The sequence below is a fragment of the Mastigoproctus giganteus genome, chromosome 8 (assembly GCF_048544385.1).
Source record: "Mastigoproctus giganteus isolate SK-2022 chromosome 8, ASM4854438v1, whole genome shotgun sequence".
Taxonomy (NCBI): Eukaryota; Metazoa; Arthropoda; class Arachnida; order Uropygi; family Thelyphonidae; genus Mastigoproctus; species Mastigoproctus giganteus.
This window is the reverse complement of record NC_143582.1, coordinates 94397808-94422981: the sequence shown is the minus strand read 5'-3', so window position 1 is coordinate 94422981 and position 25174 is coordinate 94397808. Positions and strand designations below refer to the sequence as shown.

The 25174-nt window shown below is 36.1% G+C and overlaps 1 protein-coding gene across 1 annotated transcript in view; it reads right to left on the bottom strand.

Annotated features, from left to right (window-relative positions):
- Positions 1 to 25174, bottom strand: part of LOC150081720 (uncharacterized) — a 198629-nt gene that overhangs the window by 93973 nt on the left and 79482 nt on the right. The gene's annotated exons all lie outside the window — the stretch shown is intronic.

Here is a 25174-nt window from a genome sequence, read left to right as displayed (position 1 = left end):
GATTCTGTTTGGAGAAACGTTCCATACCTTCTGTTCTTTCTGGTTGCTTTCTGCAGCTGAACTGATTCACCGTTATATTTTCAAATCTTTCCGACTTCTTTCCCTTTGTTTGTTTTCTAATTCGTGACCTTTTTACAGCTATACTTGCCTCTTTCTAATTCTGTTACCAAGTGGCATTTCGACTAGCTGCCGTTAGTTTCTGCAAAATACGTTTTCAGTTCTTCCGGTTACCAGACACTTACATTCGTAGATAAAATCTTATTCTTTATTGATCAATACATTTCTTTTGTGTCCTGATCAATTCAGCCAGTGTAGATTTTATTCTGGTTTCAAAATTGTGATTTATTATACTGTAGTTTCTAATGTCATTTGAGTGGCACTTTTTTTTGGCCGCATTTCCTTTAATATTATAATTTCTTGCCTAATTAAAATCATCTTCATTTACACATCTTGGTAATATCATTTTGAAATCTCGACACGTTAAGAAATAAACAAGTTTGAGGTGTGTATGATGCTGCTTTCGATTACTCTGGATGAGTTGAGTACTTCATTGCGTTTTATATTTAGAACTTTATCGATCAGGCGTCTTGTTGTTTTGGCGTAACATCGTTCAGTTTGTATTCAAGGTAGTTAAAAGGTTCACTTTACTTTAAGTACTGTAACAAATTGCCTGTAACGAGTTTTGTAAGATGCTGTTGCTGGGGTAGTGGAGTCCAATTTAAATAACGCATTAAATTTTAACACGGGTCACTAATGTGAATATAAATGTTAAAACAGAAAATGCCACTTCAAAAGACTTCGAGGATCCTTTAACGTAAAACATCAAACTCCACTTTGAACTTAACTTTATGTACGAGCCTCGAGTTTTGAGTGTATTCTTATCCACTCAAAGCTCCTCTTATCCACTTCTACTCTTCATCAAAGATAGAATTAACTTTCATTCCATAAACATGAAATAAAATAAATTGCTTTGTTTGCGGAAGCTATTCACCCACCAACAAAATTAGAAGATATAAATTTATATTTATTTATATATAAAATAAATAAAAGGTGCATTATTAATTCTAAAATTTTAGGCTTATTTTAAAAACTTGAAGTTTTAGAATTAAAAATGTAAAATAGTATTAATATTACAAGGAAATTCTATAAGCAGAAGGAATTATTTAATGCCTAATGAATCCGTTACGATGCATTGTCGTAAATTCATGGTAGCCTGCTCCTGAACGGTCAAAAACATGACCGTTCAGGAACCGATAGCAGTTAGTGTTCATAATTTAAAGATGTGGTTGGTCAAAGAAAAAAGTGTGGGCTCAGAAAGGGGAAAGGCGAACTACTGCAGGCTCAGGCGTTACTTTGGATAAGTTAACTAGCTGTTACTGTATGCTGTTTGATACTAAACATCCTGGAGAATAAGCATATTCACTCTAGTTGAGAAGCATCGCAAAATAAATATGCCAAAAGGGATGAATAGAGAGCTGAACGATTTAACTGAGAAAAAGAAAAAGCCATGGAAATATTACAGGCTGTGACGTGACTCTGCTTCATACGATAATTTGAAGTAATAAAACCATTGAACTGCTAAGATTTGAAAAAGCTGATCATGAAAATCGCCAAGAAGAGAGCTAAGAATTAGGAAAAGTTATATTTTAATGTGAAAAAAAGCAGAGACTAAATTCTATAGGCCCCATACGAGATCAGATAGGTGGTATAATCGATAATGCAGCCGATTTAGTGAACGAATATTTTGCAGCTGTCTGTACTGCTCAAATGACATTGGTACCACTGGGGAACAGTGGTGTAGAATCGAACCAGTATAAAATGTGACGTAAAGATATCAGAAAAGCGTCTACCTGAAATGTCTGAAGGATGTAAAATCCCTGGAGTCGGATGGTATGCATCCAGTTAAATTGAAAAAGGAGACATGTGGATGCATCCAACTATTAGTAATGCTAAACAGATTATCATCAGATTCAGTTGCTATTCCACTGGACTGGAGAATTGCCAACGGTTCCTCATTGCATAAAGGAGGAGCCAAAGAAGCGATGGGCAATTACAGACAACAGTTTGTCTTCTGTGGTTTGTAAGATTATAGAGAAGATGGTTAAAGACGCGATGCAGGACAGTCTCGATAAGATTGTCATCCTAAACAGATTTTAGCTGGTTTCGTGAATAGGCGATCTTAACTGTTAAATGCGGTAAATTGGTATGCGGGTATTATTAAGTAGTTGTATGCGAAAAACGAATTCTGCGTTATATAACTGGATTTCAGTAAAGCTACGATTCCTCGTTCGAAGTCATTGTATAAATTAGAGCAGGAGCTGATAACAGGGAAGATCCATCAGATTGGGGTTCGTTGAAGGATAGGATATAGAGGGTGGTCATAAAAAAGTTAGAGGGTGGTCAAAGGGGACTTGAGCAGCAAGTGGAGCCCATCAGGGATCAATGCTGGGACTTCTTTTGTTTATTATCTTGCAAAATGATATTGATGAGGGAAAACAGAACAGGCTACCAAATTTTTTAACGATCTAAAGGTTGGGAATAAATAAATAAATAAATTTTCTGTTTATACTCCGGCACGACAACCAAGTCAGTAGAGTTTACAATAAATCGTCAATACAAATATTTATCGTATTTAGTAGTCACGGGCTTGAACCCCGGTCCACTCAAGGAACGCGTGCTATGCACTCTCGCTCCTGACCACTGGGCTACGTCAGGCCTAAGGGAGTTAACGGTCGACACTACTGTTAACCGCCATCTAGATCGATTGCAACTATGGCCTGTTGTTTCTATTCCACTTGAGGAAGGGAAATATAGAGATGGTTTATAAACTGGGGAAAGAGAATTAAAGGATGTTCAGAATGAAAAAAAGACGAGAGAGAGAGAGAGAGAGAGAGAGAGAGAGAGAGAGAGAGAGAGATATCATTATCTCTCTCTCTCTCTGTAAGACAATGATGAAATTCCGGTTCCAGGGCCGTACCTAAAGCATTATCGCTATAAGGAACGGTTTGTAAGGCGTGGTCTACAGAGCTTAGCAAATGGACACCTTAGGTAGGATTTTATTGAAATCTGTAATGCTCTGAGGGATTTGTAAAATGAATGAAGGACGAATATTCTCATTGGTGCATGACACAAGTACTACATGGAGCAAATATAAAATCTTATGAAGGAACAATAGATTAGTTTTCATAAACTTTATCTTTGGTGGCCGAGGCAATAAGTTTGGAAAATTTCAATGAGGAACTGGATAGGTACTTTTTCACTAAACAAATCATAAGGAAAGCTTTTTTAGAATGAGAGAGATGCCACATAAGTTCGTTATTATGTGGCATTAAGTTCGCTTTCTTGCAACATAATATCCTTTTAATACTAATACGAACTCCGAGAACACATTAATAGTTTCCGCAAGCTAGATTCCCTAGAAATTTACAAACTATCACTAAATTCGGTTGTCTGTATGGCTGAATTCACTGGCAGGCCAATTAAATGTAATAGCTTTCTTTTAGGTTACGCCTTTTATTAAAGTTTAGGATTGCGCTCATCAACTTGATAAACAGTACATTGTAATGCATATTTGAAAGTGGAGTATGTAAGGAAAGCTGTTTTTGTATTCTAGTAACACGAGAAAAACAGCTGTCACGACTTCCTGAGTATGTTTAATTAGCGAACGAATCCATACGCTATTCGCTTTTTAAAATCAACCCCCGTCCTCCCCATCGAATCAGTGTAGTTACAACTCTTCGGAAAAACTTCGTTTCGTTTATTTTTAATTATCAAACAAGTAATTGCAAAATGCGAAAGAAATAATAGCCGTGTTTTCATTAATAGCTACTTAGGATGCACATTAAGAGATCATTGCTCGTTATTTATTAGGGTTTTAGTTCTTTAGATTTTTTTTCTCGTTCTCGAGTAAATTAGTCTCCTCAAAGCACGATATTTTTATCTGCTTGTCTGCCTTTGAAAAATCCTGTTGCAAATTAATTCGCGTAAATAGCAAATTGGTGTAAGAGAAAGGCTTTAAGCGAAAACATTTCTAAGAACATAAAATGATGTCTTCTGTGGAAAGACAGTTGTGCAGTAAACAGCCCCTGCTTTTTGAACTGAAGCGCTCCTTTAAAAGAAAAGAAAAAATCATGTGACTAATTAACAAATCGTCTTGCTTTCATTGTGGGATGAAGTCTTGTTTGGTGTTTCTATAAAAATGTAGCGCAAACCACCGCTATGGCTTCATGTTTACTAGAGCAAATTAGAAGGAACAATTGCTGGATGAAAAAGAGTCAGACCTGCTTAGAAATTAAGGTTTACGTGATATTCTTATCGGGTTTTGTAAATGTACTGTACGTTTAATAAGCGTGGTTAACGTTGATGAATGTTTTTATAAAATTCTTTAGTAGTTGGTTTCTATTTACCACGTTTTGTTTTTAACCTTTTATAATATGGTAATTTTGTTATTATTAATTAAAAATCCGCAACATCGTGGAATAGCCAGTGGAGAGACTAATTAAATCAGTTCAAAATTCCCTTTAATGTTATGGACAGTACCAATAAGATATCGTTTACAATTAAAAAACCGACACCCATCATTAATTAATAATGAAAAAAAAATCACTTATTTATAGATGAAAAGCTGATAAACATACTGGATTAGAGCGAATCGTATATCTTTTTAACCATAACAATTTAAAGAAAAGCAACCTTGAAATTTTAAGAAGATAAATAAAGTCCATTCTTGTGTAAAGTGAATTAAGAAGCTGAAGAAAGAAACTATAACTATCAAATGATAGTTATTTTCTTTTCAGACTAAAAAAAAAAACTCTAAAACTCTACACTCTGAAATCCAGAATTCTTTAAAATTCAGCATTTTTTTAAAATTAATATTTTGTCATCCAGAAATATTAGGAGATTCATCTGGCTATCGTATGAACGATCGTATTTGTCTTTAAGAATCCACGCAAAAAAAAAAAAAAATTGATGTTTCTTTCTTTACAAGTTTCTTGAAGCACTATCTTCTCCTTTAAGCTGTTTTATGTGACCAGCTGGATTTGAACTGCATAGATAATATACTATGCGTGGACTTGAAGCCGGGCAGTTGCAGGAGGGGGGTGGCTTGTTGGCTTAATGTGTCATGCAGTATCGTTTCAGTACTATGGAAGCAGTGTCAGGAGACAGGAACCATTACAAGAAGAACGGGTCAAGGTCGCCGAGGGATACGTCAGTCAGGACAGACCGCTATCTGGCTCTAACAGCAAGACGGAACCAAGGATGTTCTGTCATAAACTGTCTCTTGAGATTGCTGCGGCCACAGGTGAAAACATTCCCAACCATACTGTGTTAAGAAGGTTCAATTCAAGTGGACTCTACGCAAAGAAGCTAGTGGTTCGTGTTTCATTAACCACAAACCACCTCAGAGCTCGTTGAAACTGGTGTCATGAACATGTGACTTGGGGCCCTGGCAATTCGGGTACAGTTTTGTTCTCTGATGAGTCCCATTTCAGCCTGCAAATAGATTCTAGACGTTATTTCATCTGGAGACAACGAGAAATGCGGTGCCATCCCTCCAACATCAGAGGAAGGGGAACTTACGGTGGCGGTGTTCTAGTGTGGGGGCAGAATAATAAGCAATGGCCGCACCCCCTCTTCATGTCTTTGATAGGGATACCGTAACTGTACTCTGTCTGAAGACTTCTGTAGCCAAGTGGTCAGGAGCCGGAGTGCAGTAGCACACGCTCTTTAAGTAGACCGGAGTTCAAACCCCTGAATGCTAAATACTGTCGATCTGCCAAACTCACTGGACCAGGGCGGAAAATTATGGTCCATTTTCTTCAACATGAATCGTTGAGGAGGCTTCCATCTGCAGTGCATTTATAATGGTTGCAAGTTTACCTTTTACCGTAAATGCCCAGAGGTACCGAGAACAGATCCTCTATGTGCGACCTTTTAGGGGTACGGTTGGCCTAGATTTTCTTTTCGTGCACGAACGCCACTGCACATAGAACTCAAGCGGTGGAGGAATATCTTGAAAGTGAAAATATTCAACGACTGCCTTGGCTAGCATGATCAGCAGACTTAAATCCGATCGAACATGTGTGAATCCCCTGGGTGTCGCATTGCACGCCGACAGCCAACTACTCGGTCACTTGGTGAGCTCTGCATCTAGTAAGGTCTGCGCTGGTAAAAGAATGGGATTTGTTGCCACAGAATCTTATAGACACACCCTTATATCAACTGTGATTCACCGCTTTCAGGCCAGTTTAGCTGCTGGAGGGGATCATATGCCGTAGTGATGTCATGTGACCATATTTTCAAGCATCTTGTATCTACTTCTGTAATGTGACCTCTTTCTTTAACAACCCCTCTAAATGTCCCTTATACCTGTCCGAAGTTTCTCGCTGTCTCCTCATTTCATCGTTATTTTAACCACCGTTCCAAATACCAAATTTTGTCCCGTTTCATAGCAAACTGCAAGAATTACACCTTGTTTTGCACGTTTTCTGTTAATTTTGTCGAGAAATGTAGGTAGTAACTTGTCCCTCGTTGTTTATCCTTTGACTAAAAGCACATTTTCTTACATACAATTTACAACTATCTTTCCTTAATTTGAATCTGCGTATCCATCTGCGTTCATCCTTTAAGGCCCTAAACACTTCGAACAAATCCCCACCAGGATCACTAGTTTCCAAAATTTGCAGCTGAAAAAACTAGTCTCTTCCTGTAAGATTATCTCTTTGCATCCGCAGTTGGTATTGTTTCGTTATTTTGTATACTTTCAAGCAATTCAATATTTCTCTGAAAATCTGCTTCTACACAGATATCGAAAGAGGTGGTTTGTTTCTTTTTCTCTCTTTAAAAGATAATATTGGTTCTATACAAAACAAGGGTTTCATTTTTGACATTTTATTTTTCCATCTTTCAGTCTATAACGTAACGTAAAGTAATTTAAAGTTGATTAGTCATTAAAAAGCGAAATTTATATATTTAATGATTTAAACATTGTATTTAAATAGCAAGGAAAGAAATGGGAGGATTTTCATATAGGACATATTTTTCACACGTCCGTATTTTCAGCACGTGGCGATATTTTCCACAGTTCACTGGTGCACGGATATTATGAGATTGCCAGTAAAAATTTTGATCCAACATTTTTAAGACTTTAATTTTCATAATTAATGAAACGCATTTATTTTGTTTAAAAAGCAAAAAGCAATTTCAGCTCAGGCAGTTTGAAATGGTATTTATTAAACTGGTGAATTAAATGAGGATAAATCACAATGTAGTGTTTAAACAGTGTGATTAATATTTTCATACGAAAATGGCATCCAGATGTATTAAATTTCCTCACGCAAAGACACAATTAAACATTTGCGCTTACCCGTGTATAGTATGCGATGTCAGTCAGTGGCTTGTACATTCGACATGCATATTTTATGACACAGGGAGCAAGCGGCAAGGCTTAAAACTGTCGGAAAAAGGGTGAAACAACTGTAGTGAGATCTCGCCACACTCTATCTTTGAGGGCCAAAGCAAGAAACCTGTTTTTTATCTTACAAAGCCTCATATTGACAACTTCCTAGTGATGTAATCCTCTTAGATTCATTTGTTACCTTCCTGCCGAGCAGTCTGGATTACTGACCGATGCTTAGGGTCTTCTGTGTGACCATCATAGAGACATGAGTGGCTTGGAACAAACATCCCCCTGTTTGGCCATAGCAGTTAATAAGGTCAAAATCCCTCCTCCTAACCTCGCGACCTGTGGCTATCTTATTTGACGTGGCCTTTGCCTCATCCTCTAGTCCATTGAAGACCAACTTTTTTTTATTGTTGATAGCGACGAGCCGTTGAACAGTGCACAATCCATGATAGGTCTAATTAAATTACAAGAAGAAACAGTATTAGTAAACTAAATGTAGCTATTCGTCGCTGATAACGGAGGAAAAGGGACCAAAGATTCTTGCAATGGACAAATTCGATTAATTAAAGTATTGGGAAATGGGTTGGTGATATGCTTCCCTAGTAAACAAGAAAATACCTTCCCTTCCCTTTTTTCCTTCAAGGTAAATTTAAAATTACCGAAATTATACTGTCCACACGAAGTTTTTGATCGTGGCACGAACACTAAAATGTTGCAAGATTGAATATTATATAAGGAAAATACAGAAATAATTGAAAGGTGGCTTTTTAAATTTGTGTTGCTAAACATAAATTTAATATTATTTATGAAAAATGATAAATATAATATAGCTTTAATATTATTGATAAATTATATAATAGATTTTATTTAATTATTAAATCTAATTAAGTTAATAAAACTGATTAATTGGCCACGAGCAATGTTTGCGCTATAAGAGGAAGGCAACAATTTGCGAAAGATTTCACAATATGAGAAGTTATAATAATGATGTATAATTTACAAACTTCAGTTTATCTTAAAAATTCAACTATTTAGTAATGATTCAAATGCACTAACAATATCAGTGATTTTATAAAAGATCTTAACAGTTAGCGAATTTAAAAATTGATGCATAAACATTGAGCGACAGTTTTTCAAATTGTATCCCTCAAATATTTTCTACAAATGATTTTCTCTGAAACCAGCAGCGAAATCTTTAAAATTATGAACAGTTTGATATTTGTTGTTCAAAATGTGATGACTGATCTCTGTTTACATGTAAACCGAAACAACAAGACCCCTAAAAAGCAAATCCAGGAAAAAGCCATTATAATGATCAAGGTGTTTCATGGGTGTAGTCGAGTTCGCATCGGACAGGTTAAATTAATCGACCGTGAGCAATGTTTGTGCTTTGTGATTCATAACCGGGCCTCTTAGGTGATTACTGTCCACCAATGTCTATTGTTTCTTGCGTAATACGTGTTCAATAATGAGTCATCACGCGGCAAGCGTGACAATTACTGCGTGTTGTACTGGGTTGCTTAAGAAAGCTTTCCTGGCGAAATTGCGCATATGGTTTTTTGCGTGGACCGAAACATCTGGCTCACGGCCAGCGTGGCGGTGATGTGTGAAAGTACAGAGACTATTTTCATTCCATTAGCTGAGGAAGCTGTTTAAATAAAGCATAAGAGCGAATGCGGATAAATCACTGCCTTGTACAATAGTCGAACTTAAATTAACCATCAGTGCAAACAGTTAAATAACTCCCACTAAACAAAGTAAGCTAATTGTGTGAAGTAAGAACGAAAAATATGAAACTTCCTAAACAAATTTTATTAAGATATTCATTAATATGTTTCTTATAGGCAACATCACACGTACGAGTACGTGGATTATTTTCTGGATTTGAAAGCAGAATCATTTACACAACCGAATCTTAAAATTATTGTTTTTCATTGAGCAACAACTCAACTTCTAAGCTGTTAACACTCAAGTCGCCTACCTGCAGCGTATAAATATTTTGAAGGGTGTATTTAAAACTCTAATATTATTACAAAAATGTTCGAAATCAAATTAAAGTTTTAATTGTAGAATTAAATTTTCCAATAAATTATATAATGAATATTTCTAAATTTAATTAAATTGAGTTGTTTTTTAAATTTAAATGTTTAAATCTCCACCAAAAAAAATTCTAGAATATATGTTTCACTCTCGCCAATATACATATTTTAGGTACTTTTACAAGCACACTTTAAATACAGAACATTTTATAAATGGATAGCTATAAAAGTTTATTTATATATATATATATAATTGGTGAATATATTCTATACAAATAGAATATCATGATAATACGAAATCATTTTTAGTTTTCGTTTCAATGTTTTAGTGCCATCTTATATTTTTATAACGAGCCACTGAGCCTCAATTTTTATTTAAAATTTGAATAAAACACTTCGTCAGCAATTATGGCAAATATTTATAGAAAAATATACACTGTGAAAAGGTATAGACAAAATTCCTACTACGCCACGTTTTCTAGTGATGAAACCTATCAGACCGTTGTGTTAAAATCGGTATTTCTAATTTCTGTAAAGAAAAGGGGGAAAGTTGCAAACCTTTGGAACCCAGGCTAACAATCTAGCGGATAACAAAGGTCGGGCGCCGGAGATAAGAGATTGGTTCGGATGAAGGAACACGGAGGAGAGAAGAGTGGGAGGAGCAACGGATGTCATGAAAAGAACAACTTTTCCGTAAAGTGACGTTTTACAGGGGGAACAGCGGCTTCGCTAAGTTCGGAAAAGTGGGTCACCTGCTTTCTGTTAAGCAAGACGGTGAAACGTTGGTGATTCCAGACAATGCAGCTGGGATGATTAGTCCGCGGAAGTGCTGTCATCTAATATCTTTGCAACATAATGAGAAAGGGGTTTAATAAATGTCTTGGTAAAATAAGGGGTTCCCTTGATAACAATTGAGCAGCGTTTCCAAGTCACGGAATTCAGTTTTCGCCACACAATCGGCAGTCGCCGTAAAGTGCGTATTTCTCCGGAAGAGCAGCATCTTGGGGTGTTCTTGATAAGAGAGAAGCTTAATTTGCTCACACAGCAGAAAACTGCACACACACACCGTACGAGAGCTGATCAAGGCAGCTGTTGGAGGAAAATACTTCTTAAGCTTCTTTGTAATTTACGAAGCAGTGTAGCTGATAGATTATATTAGGCACGTGCTCGAAGGAGCAAGAAAACATAAGGGCTACTTACAAGTATTCCGTTATTTCGGCGTGCAGAAAATTTCATATTCTTGAACAGAAACCGTAGTGGTGTGTTTTGAGCATCTGTTTCTTTAATCTTGTTTTTATCCGGGAATTGTGATAATACTTTCTAATACGCCTCGATCCATTTTAATTACTGAAATATGTTAACTGGAACTGCCAGCCCATCCGTAATTGTGCCCCTAATTAAAGAATATGTTCAGTGGACAAAATGTTCCTCATTAACATTATTCACTAATTAATAAACAACTTTTACTTAAAAAATTAAGGATGGTAAAAACGGTGGTTAAGGTCACTAATCATATTCAATAATTTTTTTTTCTATAGTTCATAAGTAGTAATTTTTATTCCACTGTAAATAGTTACAGACATCACAATACTTGTAATGCTATATTTTTCTCTTCGATTTCTGCTTAAAAGTTCATAAGATTGTTTTATTTATTCATTTATGTTTGTAATAATTATTTAGTAATTTTAATTATTTTTTTTACCGAAAACACAACTTTTTACTACTACGTGGAGAAGTTCATGCAGGAAGAAAAGTAATTAACGGTTATCATTACAGTAAATCGTTTCCAACAATAAGTAAAATAGGTAGAACAGTTCTGAAGTTAAACCAGGCTATTTATGAAAAAAAATATCAGAATTCCTTGTTGAAATTTAATCGAACTACTTTGAGAACGAGTTTTGTTCATCTGGTGCGCAGCATATAATACAACAACACCCACACAACTCAAATACTTCGAACCTGTTTTAAGAAATCAAAAAGGATTTTTATAAAACTATCTCGGAATATTAGTGGGTACGTTGAAGCTAGTTTTTAAGCATATAAATAGTTAAAAGGTGTATTGCAAACTATAATGTATTAAATAGGATTTTTAAAATAATTAAAAAATTCAATAAAAAATTAAACTTAATAATTTATATAATCATCTATATAAATTTGAATTCTAAAAATAGAAATTACCTCTCAAATTAATAATTGGTTTCATCTCAAAATTGCTAATAGTAAATTGAAGCATGAGTTCCTGAGTGATCATATTCGTGCGTAGACAGATTTATTGTTTTATGTACATTTTTTGTATCATTCATCTAGTTTTGAAAAAGCTGTTACTTTATCGCTTTTAGAATTTAAATTATTTAAATGAGGATCTTCTATTTCAGAAAAAAAAGGAAACGCTATCAACAAAAGTAATCCAGAAATGCTCTCTAGTATTTTTAGTTTTCGCGCTAATCTAACGAAAGCCAAATATGATTGGTTGGTCTATTATTCAATTTCACGATCCTTCAACCAATAGGATTCTTTCTGTAACAGAATGTTTTTTTATAGTTTAACAGCCATTTTATTACAACTTCGTCGAAATTTGTGCAAATCCTTGGCAAGGTGTAGACTGCAGTAATCGTAAAACAAAACAAAGAACTAGAATTTTTAAATTTACAGCCGCTAGATTGATCCGTAAGATACTGGTCGCTTAGTTGCCAATTACATCCGGAATTGTCGAGCTCTGAATTCATATTAATTTATTTTTACGTAGGCATAAAAGAAGTCTCTTTCCAAAGTTCTGCATCTAATCATGCCTAAAGAATAGGCATTCATTTTCTAAAGTAATTTTATTATTACAGCGTGATGAGTTCTCATCCTCACCCGATGATCCTCCAAAAAAATAAGCAAACAACAGTATACAAATTCCAAAATGTGTTTACGATATAATCGGAAACGTTTTAATCAACATTAATTAGTTTGTCTATCGTTGCTATAACAACGACAGATGTGAACTAATGAATTGAATTGGAGAGTGGGATGTTAGAAAATAAGTAATTCTAAAGTTGTTGCACAAAAATGTCACATTTATTCGCGTGTGGAATTGGACTCAAAGCGCTAAAAATTAAATCTTTAAGAGCTTCAGTTTATAGCCTACTTTGTTATAAACATATCCATAGTTGTCGAAAAATATACAACAATAATCATCCAAATATGGGGGATTTTGTAATTCAATCTGCTGTTAGTTGTACAAACATAAGGCTTTCTCATTATCGTTTTCGTCATAGCAAATGTAACAGTCTCCATATGGATTCTTCTGAACTCAACTACTTGTATGCCATTATCTCTCGTACTCCCCACCTTCCAGTGTATGCATACTTCTATTCTTTTAGCCACCCACCTGGCAACAAATGCACTTACCTAGTTTGCTTTTAGATGGTAGAATAAATCGTACTTTGATATGACGGACTGGGGAATGTCATTTCCGAGGGGAGGCTGAGTTTCCTCGGATTGTTGATACACTATCCAGAATCGGTTTCATCATAAATATGACAGTTGAGGCTTAAGTATGCAACTTGATATCTCGGACGTATTAGGTAGATTATCTTTTTTTTTTTTTCGTTTAGCGCAAAGTAAATTTAGGTTTGCCGTTAGGCCTGGCTAAATGAGAGTTTTACGTGAACCCTGCCACGCTACAGACTTCCGATGATTGTGGCAGGAAACTCCTCCCACTTCATCGCCGACACACAACGATGCATTGCCTCCCCCCCACCCCCTGGTCGCTTATTTTTTTCCCCTCTACACTTGTTTCGTTGCCACGCAACCAACTCGACAGCGTTCTTCAATTCGCTTGTTTGATTGCCATCCAAGCAAATCATTGATCCGAGCAATCTGGCACGATAAAAATATTGCCACTTCATTTCACTGTTTTTGTAATCGTTTATACCAGAAAATGACTGTTTGCTTTTACTATAGCGATATAGAGGACAGCAAAAATTAAGATAACACGCGTTGCTAAGAGATGCCATGTCGCCGTTGATAGAAAGTTTAATATGCAAAAATAAACCGAACAGCTGTAGTAGCGAGTTTTTCTTGATTTACCTGAAGAAAGATCGATATAAACAAAGCTACGTTCTCTCTAGAATTTGAACTCTATTTTTGTTCTGCCTGTAATCCTTGTATTTCTTCTTTCGGTTCATTTTTATATATACTGTTATTGATAGTTAGAACACATATTTGCTACGTTTAATTTTCCAAGTTAGTTTGGGATTTATACTGAATGTATTCCTGTTGGAGAGTTATTAGACATCTAGTATAATAAATTAAGCCTTGTTCCTATTGCGCATGATAATTAAAACTACGGGAATAGCACATCTTACCTGTTAAATAGGAAATGCGTAGCCCATTAAAGAAGGCATGCAAGGAACCTGCACGCTATGTCATGATCACCTGAAATAGCGCACACTATTCAGTAATGCCACTTTATCGTGATTTCCAGAGGATAAAAGGAGGTTAGCAGATAGAATCAACTCTTGTAAGCCAATGGTTTGCTGTTGGCTTCGTGTGATCAGAAATGCCTTGGGTCTTATAGACGGGAGTTAAGCATACGTTGATGTAACTTGGCAGTCATGTGATTTGTATCCATGATTGGAGTATATTTTTTTTCTGATGAATCCCATTCATGGTGATACAGCTAGAAGCAACGTAAATCTACTTGCGTGCAATCCGATCCTTCTGGAATTAATACTTCGAACACTTTCAGACCATAATAAACAACTGCGGGTCATTCTATATCTGAACATACTTCCCTATTTCTTTAGAAATAGAGAATTTCTTTAGAAAAACTTGTTAGATTACATCAATTTCAGTAATTTTATTCACTGAAGTCAAAGTCGACTATAAGGAGTGCTTTGCTTATTTTTCTGATACTTGAGTCCCAATGGAGCTTTTTAGATACACGAGGAAACTCTTCAGAAGTCAAGAAGGGTTTCGTGTAGTCTGTCTTCAGTAGGTGAAGCGTGTTCTGAACTCCTAATGATGAAAGCTCCCTCTGGAACTCGGGGAATAACTTGATCACTTCATTTAGAGTAGGTGGAGAGCATACTTAAAAGAGAAATGTGTTCCTCCACCACGTGTTTTTCTCACCGCGAGAAATTTATTAAAAATTAGCCAATAAGAAGATGCTCATGCTGATATGTTCTAAGAACTTTCGTAAACACGGTACACTCAATATGCTCTTGATAATTTCTTTTAATGATTTAAAATTTAGCTATTTTTATTTTGCTTTAATTCTACTTTAGCTTTGTTTTAATTCTTTTTAATTGTATTTTAATTCTAGTTTAATTATTCCATTCAATTATAATTTTTACATCTTTCTAGCTGCGATTAAAATTAGCGAAATAAAAAGTAAATTACTAATATACGTTCAAAGAACAAATAAACAACAAATGGAACTCAATAGGACTCTAAGATATATAGAAGAGAAAAAGCCGGCATGCTGTTGTTTTAAGTGGAATACATTTCCTTTTCCTACAGCTTATCAGTAGTCCAAAGTATTGGAATCAGAGGTAAACACGGTAGCTGTAGTGTTGTATGGACTGCATGATGAGTAGAAATAAACAGCTTGCTTTTTTTGGAAATCACTCTCATCATCATCCATTTTCAATCCACTGTAGGATGAAGGCCTCTCCAGCAACTTTCCAGTTCCTTCTGTTTTGTGCAATGGCCATCCATTTACTACCAACAAACTCATGAATTTCATCTGTCCATCTCCGTCGTTGTCTTCCAGGTTTTCTCTTAGCTCCTCTTGGGTACCATTCTGTTATTCTCTTAGTCCATCTGTCATCATGTCTTCGAGCTATGTGTCCTGCCCAAGACCATTTTACTTGAGTTTGCTGCCTAATCCATGAGTTTCTCTTCTTATCTAGCAGTCTGGTCCCTAATCTAGTTCATTTCCTTCTTCACTGTGTAGTTTTCAGCTTCTCTTCTATTCTTTTGGTGAGTGCCCAAGTTTCACTTCCATAAGTCATGGTGGGGAGTATACATTGGTTCATTATTTTACGTTTCAGACAAATTGGGATATTGCTCCTCAGTATGTGACTATTTCCTGAATCCTATCCATCCGAAATTTATTCTTCTCTTGACTTCCAGCCATTTATCATTATTACAGCTAATGCTAATGACTTGTTCCTGATAAGTATATGAATCCACCTTTTCAATTACTGCTCCTTCAATGATTATATCCCTTTCTGTGGCATACTTGTTCATCATTACTTTTGTTCTAGCCATATTCATCTGTAGTCCGAAATCCTTGCTAACTCTGCATCACTCTAAATGGAAGTCACTCTAAAATTTGGTTGCTGTATTACAATTCGGTATAACTGTCTTCAGCCACCGATACACGTAGATGTTTAAAATAGCTCCTTAAAGAATACAAAACGGCTTAGTTTTAAAAAAAAAATGCAAATCAATGGCACATTTCCAGAAACACGTAGGAACTGGAGGAATCTTTCTTTCCTTTAAAATAAGAATAATGAGATAAAAAAGAAGGGTTGAATGGTGAAATGCGTAAGCAAATATTAGCTATGCTCTCTGACAGAAAGAATTTCTTGTTGGGGAATAGGACTGAACTAATTAGTTACCTGGAAATCTAGTCATTAACTTCAAAAATGACTCTTAAGAAGTAGCGGTTTCCTTATTTTTCTTATTCATTATTTCGTTGTAACACAATCATCTCCTTAACGAAAGCAAGTAATTATATCTCTAAACATCCCTTCCCCATCCTCTCCTTACTTACTTTTCTACGAACTTGTACGGTTTAATATTCTTCCAGACAATGAAAGATGCTATGCGAAAAGGTGAGTGGCATAAATGAGGAGAAAATAAATAAAAGCCAAGACTGCAAACAAAACAAAACAAGGCAAGGAGAAGCAAATAAACAAAATACGAAAAAAAAAATCAAAAGAACTCTTATACTGAGAGTTGTGTGCATTGCAATAGATAGTAAAGGGGAAGAATAAAACTATCCTCATGGCAGCCTGATTTCAAAGAACTGTGCATTTTTTTTTAAAATAAAAATAGACTGAAAAATTCTAAGGACTATTCATTCATCGAGTCCTAAAGGCCTAGTTAAACATTGATGTAATTTTTAGAAGTCACTGAAAACATGTGAGTTACTTTCTTTTCTTTTTTCTTTTTCATAAAATAATATTTGAATGAATTTAGCATATTTAGCACGGTAACCTAGAAAGATAATAATTTACAAGAAGAGAAGAATTATATCAAACATTTACTAAGAGAATAGTTATTAATATTCCGTCAACTTAATGCACAGATTTATGAAGCTTTTGAAACTTTGATGTTTAATGCACGCGATATTTATGAATTGCTAGTGAAACTTCGGCGATTACTCTGCCAGGCGACATTGCTTTTCATCACTCCGCGGCCCTAGGGAAATATCCCATTACACACCCCCAGATAACGGTGATGTATAGTTCCCTCTTGTGCGTTTATACCGTATTCGTTAATATAGGTGCTCAAACAGCCGAGTCGATAAACACAGGTATTGAAAGTCAGCTCGATACAGCCAAGTTTACAAATATCTGTAATTGAGGTTCTGTGCACATATTCCGAAACTGGAAATATCTGCATATTTTAAGCGTTAGTTTCAACTATAAGTCGTCAAGAATTGGTTTTTTTTATGGGTGAAAAAACATCCGTTAAGAAATATTGTGGCGAAGGGTAAGGAAAGTTTTTAAGCTTTATAACTAAAAGGCAATTTGCTGTTCCCCCTGTTACGAATATGAATGCATTGAAAGTGGATCTGAACATCGTGTTGTTGCTAAGAAAATCTCCAAGCCACTTCTAAAACACTTCATTGGGATCTTGGTCCATAGTCATACGATGACACAATTTTTGAAGTCTTCTTTAAGAAAAAAAAAATAAGAATTAAGATTGTGGTGGTCTGAACTGCTTCTTTCAGTTCTTAGAATGGGCTTGCTTTTGTAAGGCATTTGTACATTGGAGATCCTAGTCTAGTAAAAGGAAGGAACACGTAGTTGAACAGATATTAATAAAATTAAATTAAAGTAGCCCCATTTCACATCGCTTTAATGATGGAAGTTTATTTTATGTGCTATTTGCTATACGGGTATATAGCAAGAAACTGTAAAATTTGTTGTAACTACACTGGAGTGCACGCTACTGTAGGCATAGCAATCTAAACAATGTAAAAGCCCAGCTGTCCGTATTCATTCAACCAGAAAGCTTAATGTAGCCAGAATTCATCCATCTGGAGGACATGTGCAACCAGTACATTTTAAAAGTCATATTGTTTATTAAAAAAGGACAAATTAACAACCCATTGGTGACCAAAAGGCATTTAGGAATGCACAACTCGTCCTACCGTGTCATAGTTGGGGCATCGGAGCAGACGACCGAACCGGGTTCAACTCCAGTCAGCAAAACAATGTATGGTTACAGTGAGCTCAGAAACACCAACACTGGACAGTGGAGGATTGGAAGAACATTGGGTTGTCTGATGAACCCTGGTTCCTACTGTTTCCTGCTGATAGGAAGACCAAAATATGCAAAAATAGCATGAGCCCATGGATCCATTCAGCAAAGTATCAACAGTGAAGGCTAGTAGTGGTATAATGGTGTGAGGAGTGCTTTCGAGATGTATATTGAGAAAATATTTGAAAAGCTTGAAAAAAAACATTGAAAAAACCTATAATTCCTCCCGCCATCGACGGGAGGAATTATTATAGGCCTTTTTTCTCAACGTGGCTGAGTTAGTTGGTCTCAGGCGAGGGTACCATGGTTTTTACTCCAGGAAATTCGGTTTTTCGTTTAGAAAACAGAAAATCGACCTCAGAACACGCAATTTATAGGCAATATACACGGAGGAATATAGCCTTAGTCGCTGATGTTTCTAAAAATCCAACAGCAACATTTCAGTGTATAGTGTAGGCACCTTTAAGAGTTGAATAGTTATTAGCCTTATAATGTTAAGCTAATTGGAAAATTTATGCAACTAGTATCCCACAGTCCAGGATAACCTTTTTTTTTCGTTTTTCGTACTTAATTTTTGCACGCTACTGTAGGTACAGAAATCTATAAACAACTAACAGTACGAAGAATTTGAAATCAGTTATCACAAAGCGCTAGCGAAGTGGAAGAGGGATATGTAAATGCGAAAAAGAGCTGGTGTAGAAAGAGCATTAAGAAATTGCTGTTTATTCGATTTAGATCAGAATAAATAACAGCTGCAAGACCTTGATCTGAAGTAGCATCGTGTAAATGCAAAAATGTTGATGGGAAACATAAATAAAACTTCTGCGAAGGGACAAACTTTCCTACAAATAACATACAGTTGCCTTTGAACAGGGTGTCTCGAAAATTGGCGAATTTTGGACCAATAAATCGAAACCATTTAAGAAAAGTAATTGCATGCATTACACCAAGGATAGAAATAAACGTGATACTGTGTTTTTCTTTCTTTCCGGCGCTCTACCAAGATAACTTCTTTAAGTGGCCGATAAGAAAGAAAAACAAAAACGTTTTGCGGAAAGCCCGTTTCCTCTGCCTAAGTTGAGTTAAGCAGAAAATTCCTTTTTACGTAAGTTGATTTGTTATAAAGGAGAGTGGCGCTTACTCTTTTAGCAGGTACTTCTTGTCGGTATGACATCAAAGCCCACTCAAGAGAAAATTGTTTTAAGATGGCTTCGATCTACTGAAAAGAAATGTGAAATTTAACACCTCCGAAGAGATGCTGATTCCACATTTGGCTAACAGTGGAAATTAATATTATGTGACAAGCGCATTGTTCGGGTTTATTGGACTTGGAAGCTGTTCATTCTGAGGATCGATTAGTGCTGAAAATATTTAAAGGAGCATCTACGTTTCAAAAACCCAGTAGATCAAATATTCGTTTTTTCATTCACTGTAATTGTGAAATAAGGTTGTTCAAAAATATTCTACAGCAGTATTACACTTATATCCTTTAGAATGAACCGTATATATCATGTTTTTAAAATAATTTTGTAAATATTTAGATGAAAATATTAGGTTTTCTGCAGAATGGTAAACTACAGGTAAGATGATGGCACCAGAATCTCAAGGTAGTCAGAGCTAATCGTTTTACATTGCATCAAGGCAACTATGGTCAGTATACTGTATTTGTAAAATGCATGCACTTTATGATCGGTTTGTTTGTTTTGTGGGAAGAAAATTCCCACTTACCTGGTAAGAAAACCATAGAAACGTCGTCCAGTATCAAGATAATTCAGCCCAGGTGTGAAAACAGCCATACAATGTAATTTCTTCCTTCCTATCTAGTCAGGACTCTCACTAAGTCATTTTGCATATATGAGAAGAACAGGAATCATAAGGGTAATTTCAAAGTTACGGGAACGATTTCAGACGACAGCAGAGTTTCGTGGTGATGTTCAAGATCAGCCAAGCATTAAAACATCTCTATAGAACCGATGTCTAGATCCAACATATGCCATTGGGAAATGACAGCCAGGCAGCTATTTTAAACGACAGATTCAAGGTAAACAACTTGAGAAAAATCACTCAATGCATAATGACCCATGGTTTGGGCCTCTTCCGCAGGAAAGCTTGCCTGACCTGATGCACATAACATTGTTTCTGGAGCGAAGACTATTGGAACAGTGTTTTCTTTACAAATGACTTCAGACTTAGTATTAGTAATGGCCGCATAGTGCAAGAAAGCCTATGGCTTATGCTACACCAGCCAAAAAAAAAAAAAAACCCGAATAAAACAATGATGAAAAAAAAAATAATAATTAATAAAACAAAAGGAAATTAAACCTATCATCCTATGCACTTCCCTCACTCGAAGGTACTATCCAGATGACCTTTGGATTTCCCCAAACTGTCAGCCTCTACCACCCATGTAGGCAACTTATTCCAGTAATTTACAACTCACTGGCTAAAATAAATCTTCCTGCAGTCCAATCTAAACATTTCCCCCCGTAACTTGAATTTATGTCCTCTAGTTCTAGCATCATCTATAATCTTGAAGATTTCGTCCTCATTCATTTTACTCATGCCTCTCAGAGCCTTAAACACCTCAATCAAATCTCCTCTAAGGTGCCTAGTTTCCAAACTCTGCAACCCACATATTCGAAGTCTTTCTTCATAAGGACGCCCTTTTGCCGATCTCACCAAGCGAGTTACCCGTCTTCGCATCCTTTCAAGAAGCTCGATGTTTTTCTTTAGGTGCAGTCTCCATACTTGAAACAATATTCCAAGTGTGGTCTAACAAAAGCCTTATATAATGGGATTATCACGTCCCTATCTCTACTTGCAAAAGTTCGATAGAACATCGATAGGACACCATGGGCCTTCCTTGCAACCTGTTTACAATGCTCAGAGAATTTCATGTCTGACCCTATCGTAACACCCAAGTCCCTTTCCTCCAGTACTGGGTTTAGTTGAACTCCACCAAGTGAATAAGTTATTTTGGGATTACTGTTTCCCAGGTGTAATACCTTACACTTTGTTGGATTAAAGCACAGCTGCCATTTTTCTGACCATTCCTGAAGTCTATCTAGGTCTCTCTGAAGAAGCTCAGCTTGACAGTGATCATTAACTACTCTACCAATTTTAACATCATCTGCAAATTTAGACATCACGCCTTCTATCCCTTCATCGATGTCGTTTATGAAAATTAAAAACAACAGTGGTCCTAATACTGATCCTAGGGGAACCCCACTTCTTACATCAACCTAATCTGAGGAATAGTCATTTATCACAACCCTCTGCCTCCTGCCCTGAAGCCATCCTGCTATCCATCTAAGGATTTTTCCAGTGATTCCAACTTGTTCCAGCTTATAAAGCAACCGCTCATGTGGGAGTCAAAAGCTTTGCTGAAATCTAAATAAACAATGTCTAAATTGTTCCCTAAATCTAGCTCGTGAGTGACCCTTTCAAAATAGCGAACCAGATTTGTTAAACATGATTTTCCCTTTACAAAACCAAGCTGAGTATCCTTGAGAATTTCAGTTCGATCCAAATGATCCTGAATTCCACCCTTGATCATTGCCTCCATGATTTTCCCTACCACTGAAGTCAGACTGACAGGGCGATAATTTCCCACTTCACTCTTAGAGCCACCCTTATGTATGGGAAATACATTGGCACTTTTCCAATCCAAGGGAATCTACCCAGAGTCTAGTGATGCTCGCATAATTAGCCTCAATGGTTCAATCCACTCATTTGCCGTCCCCTTAAGATTATAGGGTATATTCCATCAACTCCAGGAGCCTTACTGGCCTGTAGGCTCGAAAGTTTTTTCATTAAATAATCTTGCGAAATCTCAATATCATGAATTACATATTTTTAAACTTCGCTCCCACAATTTCCGATTTGCCACAAAAGGTTTTTCATTTGTAAATATCGATGCAAAATAACTGTTGAGTTCATCTGCAACGGCAGCTGGTGTATTTAATACTATCCCCTTTCCGTTACGTAAAGGTCCGATCTGGTTTGTCCTTCTCTTCTTGGCATTTATATATGTGAAGAATTCCTTATCCCCTCTCTTTTCTCTGTTTGATTACTCATGAAAGTGATTAAAACTTTCCACGAATTGTGATATTTGAAGAGAAGTGAATCTTGTCCCCGTTCCTCTATCAGGAAAAGGCAAAAATTTAACACAGGTGGTCTGAGAGTCAGTCCAAACTTGATTTTGAACAGGCCAAGAATGTAAAACTTGCTTCTTGTCCTAGCAATCGAACATTGTAGTCTCTTGCCAAAGCTTCTGTCCATCATTACACCCCACATATATTACAATATGATGGTTCTTTTGTATCTTCAGTAAAGACAAAGCTGAACTTACTAGCAAACTATTTTTCTTTTAACTCTTCTATAGACGATCTTTGTAAACCATCTCTTGTCATAACCAATACACACCACTCAGAATTCTTCTAACACCCTGCTGTCTTCGACATACTTGATGCCAAGAAAGGTCAGATCCTGAGGGCATTTCTCCACTTGTTTTCAAAAACTGTGCTCCTCAGCTTGCTCTTGTCGCCTTTCTACACTTTAAGCGTCTTAACTTCTGTGTCGCATTGCTACGCTTAACTGGTAGCTTTCCGTCTGCCTGGAAATTTGCTCATGTCCAACGAATTCCTAAAATGAGTGAAAGATCCTTCCCTTTCAATTATTGCTCCATGTCGCTTACCTCTACTTTTTTAGGGAATAATGGAGAAATCCATTAATCGCCTACTCTTAAGCTATTTTAAGAACATCCATCCGACCAATGGTTGCTAATATCGATTCCGACAGTATCGATCCACTAGTGATAAATACGGCTTATGTTGCTCGTCTTTAGACATATTCAGCGGAAAAAACTGGTGAAACTCAAACAGCTACTTTTGACATTTCCAAGAATTTTGATCGCGTTTGTCATGAAAGTATTCTAAACAATCTCCCATCTTATGGATTCTCCTCTGTACTTTTTTTCATTGAAATTGAGTAATGCGCGTACTCTCTGACTACTTATTGAGTGATGTCATATAGTTCTGTCTTCTGTCTACACCAATGCTGGTGTTTCTCAATGATCAGTTGATGGTCTTCTTCCACTGATTGGAAATCCTAGCCATGGTTTTGCTGATGATAGCACACTATATTCAACACCTTGTCCTGCACAAACAACTTCAGCAATGTTTTAATATTGATGTGCATATAATTCTCCAATGGGGAAGAAAACCTAATTAATTTAAATCCTAAATTAAGATCACATAGCTCCATAAGGGGTTATCCTGGTTACTCTCTTGGCATAACCATATAAGAAATATTGCTTCCTCTGAATCAAAAAATTCTTCTAAACAATATTCTCACTGTACAAATCTTAAATCGGCTCTGTCAGGGAATATTATTCCCACAGCTGAGGTTGATGCCTAAAACTTCTTGTTTTTTAGCTAATATGGTTCCATTCCTGTCGGCAAAAAACAAGAAGGTATAGCTGTAGTTGACCAACAGTGGACAGCGGAAGACTAAAAAATGTTGCCTAGTTTGATGAACCGGTTTCTGATGTTTTACGCTGAAACATCAGGAACCAGGTGGATCTGAATATGGGAAAGCAGCGTGAGTCCGTGCACCTATTCTGCGAGAATGTTTCCGACCAGGCATATCTTCATGACTGCTGAATATCCATCTGCGAATAGATTCTTATAATAAGGTAATGCACTATCACAAGGCCAGAATTGCGCAGAACTGCAGAACTGGTTTCAGGAACCTGAGAATAAATGCAGCTTACTGCGGTGCTCCCGTGGTTATCAAAGTTGGTATAATCACCGCCTTCTTACACCTGCTGAAAAGACCCGAGTTCAAATCGCGTCAATGATGTAAGGAATGGTTTTAGTCTTTTACACAACGTGGCTGACTTGGTCAGTCTCGGGTGAGGATAGAATTTTTTTATCCCAGAAACTCAGGGTTTTCATCCAGAAAACAGAAAATCGACCACAGAACATATGCACTTTTTCATAGACACAATATGACCTAGTTGCTGATGTTCCTAAAATCCAACAACATCCACTACTGCGGTGGTAGCTTTCCCAGTCACACGATCTCAAAAATGAGGCGGACCTGAGAATGACTGGAGTTATTTGGAATAGAGATCTGCAAACCATAAAATTTTCAGTAATGGGAAGCAATTGAGTTAACATGCCCTGTGCAGAACACTTTCGACACCTTTAAGCCTATGCCACGAAACCCAGGATGTTCTGAGGATGTGCACCTTCTTTCTATTAGGATTACCTAATAAAGTAGCCACTCAGTGTATATCTGAGATACTTGAGGGAGGGAAAGTGGGACTTGTTGTTATTCTCTCAGAAGAGCCTTCCTCAAACCCTAACATCTACTATTGTAGTGAAAAAAAAAAAAAAAACATACTTCATTGATTGATGAAACGTGCAGAATATCTTAGGTTTTATAGGAAAGTATTTTATTATTTTTGGATTCTCTTATTTACTTTTTTATCCGTTGCGTTATCGTAATTTACCGTGTGCTACTGCACACAGAAATTTGTGTTAACTCAATGGATTCGATTGATGGATATCCAGAATTTTTACCTAAGTAGAATCCCATTTAGAAGGGAGATTTCAAGTCATAGAGAAAAATCCAACAATAAAGTTATATTCACATTTTTTGAAGACAGCAAACATTCAAAATTTTCGATTAACCTTAATTCATCTAGACGTCGAAGAGAAAAAAAAAACTAATTGCTCTGATAGCAATAGAATAATCTGTCATAAATGTCTTGATATTAATTTAGGTAGACCGTTAAATTGTTCGGCACAATTTAGATGACGAATAAAAATGGCCAGATTTGAAGTACTCCTACCCAGACAGTTTGAAAAGAGAATATTGGCAGTAGAGAACAAACTCTTTATAATCAGACAAATATTTGATTATAAAGAGTTCGGTTTGTCTTCGCTTGTGCTAGATGATCTAAAATTTGCATTGTCAAAAAATCCATTCACTAATGGGTTTCTAGTTTTGATAAAAAAAAAAAAAAAAAGCCACCATACAAATAGCAATATTTTTCTTAATGTACTATGAAAAAACAAATTCTGGCTCAATGCCAGGAAACATCAATCATCTGAATTATAGAAAACTGATCACTGAAAACATTTGATTCCAAATAGGAATTTTAATAATTACAATAATAATATTTTTATTATTATTATATTTTTATTTTTATTATTGTATAAATTGTGGACTTATC